The following is a 7,905-nucleotide window of genomic DNA, read 5'->3' as shown; positions in this document are numbered from 1 at the left end:
CCCGGTCGGCCTTTAATAGAGAGAAACACTGTTTCAGGAAACTTCCGTTTTCGTTACACCTGTGGATGTGTGTGTCTTAGTAATAATAGAAACACATTTGTTATTACGGACAGTTCAAAAAACTTTAAAGGCTACAGCCTGAGTAAGAATAAGCCTTTGTCTGCGAGACAGGCAAACTCAAACCTATGACATGACATTGAACATCATAACCATGGAAACCTAAAAGAATTTTAAACGTCAAATCATTAAAATTCTCATCAGCTATACAGCGATTCTACACGCATGATAGTGAATAACGAACAGTTAAGGTTTAGGAACTACTGAAACATCCAGTTAATTAGTGTGCTGGGGCCGCCATAGCAAAGGACCAATGGCTGGGTGGCTTAAGGGAAATTTATTTGCTTGCATGTCTGGAGGTTAGAAATCCAAGAGCAAGGTACAGGCAGGGATAGTTTCTCTGAGGCCTGGCTCCTTGCCTTGTAGTTAGCTGTCTTCTTCTCTGTCTCCACGTGGTCTTTCTCCTGGGTCTGTCTGTTTTACAAGGAAAACAGTCGTGTTAAACTACGACCCGCCCTACCGACCTCATTTTAACTTTATCACCTCTTTAAAGGCCTTTTCTCTGAATACAGCCACATTCTGATGTACGGGGGGGGGGGGGGGGGGGGGCGGTGTTTGGACTTCGACATAGGAAATTGAGGGGACGCAACCCCCTGTTTGGATGGTGTGCCTCATCCAATCAGTTCAAGGCCTTCCGAGAAAAAGCGGAGGTTTTCTGGGACTGGAGACATTTTGCATCGTGTAGGTGACACCGACCCCTGCCTGACTTTGTGAGCTGCCAGCGTTCATTCCCTCAGCACTGTGAACTTGCCAGCCTCCAAGAACCGCAGGAGCCTGCTCCTTAAAATAAATCTCTTACTGGTACGCATTCAAGTCCTGTTGGTTTTGTTTCTCTGGAGAACCCTGACTGATACACTACCTTTTGCTAAAAATAATAATAATGATAATAATAATAATAATAATAACAACAACAATAATAACAACAACAATAATAATAATAACAATAATAATAATAATAATAATAATAATAATAATAATAATTATTCAGGATGTCTTAGACGTAATCCAGGCTTTCCTGTTCTGCTTGCCTTTGTTGCAAAGGGGAATCAGAGCCCTTCACGCCATCTCAGAAGCGCTCGGCAGCCCTGTAGGGTCTGCAGTACTCATGTACGACTCAAGGTGGCGCTCGTGCTCTACGCAAAAGAGGCTTCCCTGCTGCAGGCCGCGCCTCCAAGGCTTTTAAACTTAGATTTTCGCAATGACTCAGCAATGCGAAAGAAAAAGCATAAAATTTGGACAAAGATACTGCCTACATGCCCCACGTACACTAGCTTGCAATCACAAAAACCACGTTTTCGATGGGTCCTTTCTTGGGAGCCCCATTTGTTCAGTAGGACTTAGGGTGCTCTGAGCAAATATCCATTGGGGCAGTCCCATAAAGCCCCCAATGAACAGGCACACCCCTGGGCTAGCAGAAAAGCAGGACGCCACTGTGCCTGAAGGCTGGCGGACCGCTTTTCTGGTTTCTGTCTGCAACAGAAAATAGGCCACCTGCTCATTGTTCTAGGTTTCCTTTTTTCCAAGTCTTCAGGGTTGTCTGTGGGAAGTAAGCCACTATAGCCCAAGGGTGCAGCATGGGTACCTGCCGGTGTGTTTGTGCAAACAGGGCGTGTGACTCACCCTGACCCCAGGATGTCAGCCACCCACAGTCCTGGTGGAACAGACTGTCTGTACCTACTCGGTACCCCCGGGGTTGATCCTATAGGTGGTTATTAGGCCCTGTCATTAAGCCGTGTACTCAACCACGCGCTCGAAACATCCTACCAGCATGGACTTGTTTAATCCCTGTAATATTTTGTAAGAAAAGTTCGAGATGCCTTTACTCTTTCAATTTCTATTTTGTATATAGGAAACAGAACCAGCTACGTTGAGTGACTCTGGGAACGTGACCCAGCGATTCAGAATCATGGACGCTTGACTCTCCATCAGGGGCGCCGACTTTTCTAAATCTCCACCCCGAAAGCTCTCCCACCACCACGAATCCTTTCCCTGGACACATGGCATGCGTCTGGTTCCTTTCCAGAGAACGCACGTTCACGTAGGTACACAAATCCGTGTTTGCCTTTCTGCAGTTTTAAGCAACGCGCCAGTGATGCTGTATTACAGGTGAAACCCAGAAGGAGAAGCATCGCCTACCTTTTCCATTAGAACCTGACTTTCAAAATATACTCGCAGTCTCCCTCTTCAAGATGCACAATTCAGGATGAAAAGCCCTAAGAAATCTTGTACAAAATAAACAGTTTAATTCTACGGAACGACCTAGTTTTCTAACTTACTTGAATGGACATGACCTTTTCCCAGAGGGGCTTCCTTCAGCATCACTGCGTCGAGATTCCCTGGCACACCGTTTGAAAAATGCTGAGTAAAATTATCATCTCTTTGCAACGTAGGGGTTGTCTTGCAGGCAGTGATGCCCACCTGCTATGCTGAGGAATTCCTGAGTTCACGGAATTTGTTTTCCTACAGTTAGTGGGATTTCTGTGGTCTCCCAGGACGTTCTAATGGCTGACAGAAGCTGAGTTTGATGGCTGTTTCCCACGCCTGAGACGATGGAGCAGAGAGCGGATTAAATAGTACCCTCTCCTACTTCTGACAGGCCCATCCCAGCCCTTCCAAAGCATGCAGGCATCACCCAAGGCCACCCAAGGCCACCCAGGGCCCCCTCCAGCTGTTCTATCATCAGCATCGGTGGGGAATTCCTGTTCCCAGTCCTTTGGAAGTGTCCTCAGCCGCCTCAGTCCTTCGAAATTAAAATCGAAAGACAACTTGACTATCGGGATATTCCTAAAAACCGCTCAGTTCTCCTTCTTTCTCTAAAGCAAAGCCATAACCCTGGAGCAGTAATTTTTTTATCGATAATGATCAAAGTCCTAACTCTCTCCCAGGAATATACCTTTCATCCTTCTTATTTGTCCCCAAGAGTGGGCAGCTTTGCACCATAGCTAAAGTTTCTACAACGGTGGGCCAATACCCAGGGGTAAGGATATGAAATTCTCTTAAGACGCAGACTCTGTCCTTTGGAAGCTCAGAGTCAAGGCCATTTATCAAAGACGTAGGTGCTGTTCTTTGGAGAAACATGTTTGGTCCAATATTCCTCTTAGGTTAAAAAGTCACAATTTTTTTTAGCTTAGTGGTAGGAATACAACCCCTAAGATCAGAGGGGCTTATTCAAGACCCAAGTCTACTATATACTAGCAGGGTGACCATGAGAAGTTGTTTAACCTCTTGCAATTTTGCTATCCACATCCACAAAATAAAAGTAATCTTAGCCTCATCTTTAATTTCTCACGAGGTTGAAACAAGATAATGCATCCAAAACACTTTGTGCAATACCTAACAGACAGTAAGCTCTCGATAGAAAGCAGTCTGTACTATTCATCTTCTTCTCCCCCACTGCAGGACATAAAAAGCATAGTCACTCCCTGAGCTATCTCTACAGCTCCAGTCTCTACATGAAGCTGGTCCCCAATTTAGTACCTTTCAGAGAACCAGATCATTCCATTCTCCGACAGCCTCCAAGAATCCATAGTCGTGGACATGGGCCAAAAGAGAAACACTACAAAAGGGGTGTTAAAAGGTGGCATTGAGATATATCCTAAATACCTGTAAAAGGCCAGTGGGAGAATGTCACTCTTCCAGGCCATGATGCGCATTCACCTCACACTGTGTTATTGTCGCTTACTCTCCCGGGGGGGTCGCATGCTGTGACGACTGCAGATCCCTGAACTTCCCTGGGAAGCTGTGGAGTCCCTCTGTCATCGATCGCCCAACGACAGCTGTTCTTCCAGTGTATGGCATAGCCGTTCCGGGGATCACCATCTCTGAAGCTCAAGGGCAGCTTCTCCAGCGACTCCAAGCGTGCAGGAAGCAGGTGTGGCTTTCACCAGCGCTTGCTGCCTGTGGAACATGCCTGATGCTCTTCTTCCGGGGAAGAGACGGTGAGATGTTTTCTTCCGGCTCCTTCCCCTTAGCCTCCCCGCTTGAGGGTGTGGTGCCTCAGCGAGTCACCTGGAAGGTCTTGGCTGTCATACTGGCTGCAGCAACCTGTGGACAGATCCAGTGCCAAGACCCCCAGGCTCGTTGCATGTCCCCTGCTTCCCCCTCATCACACCAATGCAGTTTGATCAGCTTATTATTAGAATATGGGATCCTGGTTGTCTCTTAACTGCGTTTCGTACTCGAGTGCCCTTAAGGAGAGGTAGCAAGGTTTGGAAATGAAATGGAGCTAATGGGATGCTTTGAAAAGGGTGAAGGATAGAGGATCAAAGAATCACAACTAATTGAACGATTTGTTTTAAAAAGAAACCTCCGTAATAGTTTGCCATCGGTCACATTTTCGTTATGTTCTAGGTGCTATACTAAGTGACTTAATGCAGATTTTCTCATTAAATCCTGTCAAAGATTCTTCGAGAGGGTGTTAACATTATCCCTCAATTAAAACTGAGAAAAAGCAGAAGCTCAGTGGGGTTGAGCAAGGTCACATAGTGAGTTTTCTGTCCATCTTCTCTTCTTAAAAAACAACATCTGGGTAAAGTCACATGTTAAAAACCCTGAAGAGAAAAAGAAAAAACATAATTTCAACATTTCTTGAATCATTCTATCACAGAAGGGTGTTGTGGGCGGGTTGGACGAGTGTGATCTCAATGCCTTTAGGTGTTGGCTGGTTAAGGCTTCTTTCGCAACCAACTATTCCTGAAGCACAGACTGACGTAATCGACCAGTCTAAAAGTAAATACATGGTCTGCGTCTAGTCTCACCTCTCAGGCTGGGACACCCTTCTGCTGGAAGGGAGCAGGGGGAGGGCGTTCTAATCAGAAGTAGCATAAGAAAGCCCATCACCTTGCATTCCTTCCGTATGGACTTAGGCCATCCTCACGGTGAGGCCTTGGTTTCTCATTTGAGGTACAGATACCATTACTTCCCGGCACTCACGCCCGTCAGAGTCCTGCTGATTCCGAAACAGAGTCGTGTTATCGTATGTCATGTTCACATACATCTCCCCGTCTACACTCATGTGCCTCTGTTGTAGATCGCTTACCAGGTTTCAGAGTTAAGTATCCTTGAGTTTGTGCCCTGCGTGGGATTAAATTAATAATGGAAAAGAAACACATGTCCCAGGACAGCATCTGCCTTCTCTTTCCTCAGAAAATAGAAATGTGCTGTTGAAAGAGATGCTGCAGTTAATAAACTTGGAAATTAACAACAAAAAAAAAATCCTAACTACTGCCTAGAAGCCCAACGTATAAACTCACTGGCCAGTGAGATGCGGCCTGTAGGGGCTCAGTTTGGACAGTCAGAGGCCCGGGCTCCAGGTCTGGAGATGCCCCCCACTGGGAGGGTGACGTTGGGAAGGATGCTTCCCAGTCTTCACTTTGTACTTCCCAGGGCTGTAGAGAAGGATAAAGATTATGGAGCGTGTTGGATGGAGGTTGTATTTCACTTTCATTATTCTAATTAGCAATTATAGTTCGAAATAGCATGGCTTTCCTTGATACCAAGTGTACTCATAGCTCTCTCCCAGTTGATGGCTTCGCTTTGTATTTCTCTAAATAGAAACACTCGACAAGAGCTGTCTAATCTTTCCAATTGTCCCCTACCTGGTCTCTCTCCCTAACGCCACCCTTGTCACCTTGGGCCCATTCTCTGACCAGTAACTAGAACGGGTCTTCCAAGGCCTACGTCAGACATACAAGGTTCTCCAGGATCTTGCCCAGCTCTGACTTCTTTTCCTCTAGTTTCTCTCTCTCTCTCTCTCTCTCTCTCTCTCTCCATGGTCCAGTTCTTTGGACATACCAGCTTCCTGGGCATACATGCTCACTCTTTTCCCAAATCTTTACATAGGTGACTACTTCTCATCAGTTATCACCTATCTAAAACACACCTGTCATTTCTCTGTCATGCTGCCCTAACTTATTCCTAAAGCTCTTATCGTTTTTTGAAAGTATATTTCTTTATTTGTTTACTTTTTTATTATCTCCCCCACAATTATGTTATAAAAATGTTTTCCAAGTATTTACAGAAATGGCTCTTATAGGTACTCAGCAAATACTTGTTGAAATGGATGCACAGATGGATAATTCCAAAGCCTAGTTGTGTGTGCGTGTGTGTGTGTGTGTGTGTGTGTGTTCATTTATTTACTATTCTGGGAAACTGACACGTTTGCTTTACGACTTTAGGGAGGCTAATTGAGAAGTGATGTCATGCGTTTCTCCACACAGGGACTTCTAACAGTTTATTGACTGTCCATCTGCAGAGAAAATAAGCATCTCTTTCCTGCCGGGGTTCAGCATCAGAAACAATTAGAACTAAGGAGTATCTATAAAACAGGCAAGATGTAACTTCTGAATGGGACAAACCAAAACCAGAGAGAGTGGATAAAGGAGCCGAAGAAGCAGCCCTTAAGTAAGAAGACCACAAGCTCCATGGGGAAGAGCTTTCACCTTCTACTATGGCCCACGCTGTGAACTTTCCTACCTTGCTGCTCTGCTCATGCTAGCCCAGCTCCTCCTCCTGGATTTCCCAGCTTGGTTAATATTCTCATGATACAGCCAGTAACCCATGCCTGCAATCTGGGCATTAACCTAAGATTCTTTCCTTGACTTCATGAATGTTTCTTAGATTCAACCGTTCTCCAAATACAGTGAGTTTGATTCACTTCATCGCCCCAGGGTCTTAGCTCGCACGCTTCCTTCTTGTAACAGATTCTCCATATTGCTTCTCGAGGGATCCTTCTGAATAGCGATTCTCACTGTATCATTTCCATGCGTAAGACTGCTGCACTGGACAAAGCTCAAATTCTATAGTCTGGTTTTTAAGGACCTGCTGCGAATCTTGCCAGCTGTGACACCTGCTCCCCTTTCTCACTTCTTTCCACCACCCCGAACCACACATGCACGTGTAGTATCCCTCCTCTCTCGCGCCGCCTGCCTCAGACATTGGTATCGCCTGGCCTTAGCTAGTTGCTCGAGCTCCCTAAACACCTCTTGGTCTTTCTAATCGTCCCTTCGCACGTCCTGTTCCCTCCGCTCACCTTATGAGACTCAGCTCAAACATCTCCACATGCAGAGAAACTATAAAGTTTTCCCTGATCTAGAGCAGACGTCATAGTTTCTGTCTGTGTTTCTTTCATAAACCCTAGCGCATGACATTTCAACGATTTGTCTTCCTGGCTACACCGAATGTTCCTTGAGGGCAGGGCTCATGTTTTATCTTTGTATTCCCAAGAACCTGGCAAGTGCACTCAATAAGTATTTATTAAATGATATAGACAAAGATAAGATGAAAATCCATTCTTGATTCATGCCTCCTACGACTGCCAGGAACAAGCCACAGTCTTCCTTCCATGCACAGATAACATTGACATAAGGCTATCTTTGAAACCATTATCTTTGTTCCACACACATGTATCTTGGCCATCAAATTAAAAGGATTGTCATTGGAATGAATCACAGTCAACCCGCTACTGTATTTTTAATGTTCAGGGTATTGCAGGTACAGAAGCCTCTTAGAAGTGAGTTAGGATCCTCAGATAACAGAATGTAAGTGCAGGAGCTGGTAGCACAGGGTCGCAGATGAGCATCCCTGTCTGCATCACAGTGACGACCATGTGTGGGATGCTTCGGCGTGGACGCAGCCCAGCCCTCCATGGGGATGAAGCCTTCTCTTCTTTCTTAGACGATGAAGGTTTAGGACATTCTCTCCCACACAAGCCGGCAGACCATTGTGCCGAAGGAGGGATCTGGAGCAAGGAAACTCCCGCCTTCTGCATGTCCAGTCATCTGCCTCCCT

The sequence above is a fragment of the Rousettus aegyptiacus genome, unplaced genomic scaffold (assembly GCF_014176215.1).
Source record: "Rousettus aegyptiacus isolate mRouAeg1 unplaced genomic scaffold, mRouAeg1.p scaffold_m13_p_6, whole genome shotgun sequence".
In the NCBI taxonomy this organism is placed as follows: domain Eukaryota; kingdom Metazoa; phylum Chordata; class Mammalia; order Chiroptera; family Pteropodidae; genus Rousettus; species Rousettus aegyptiacus.
Note: the sequence above shows the minus strand (reverse complement) of the source record.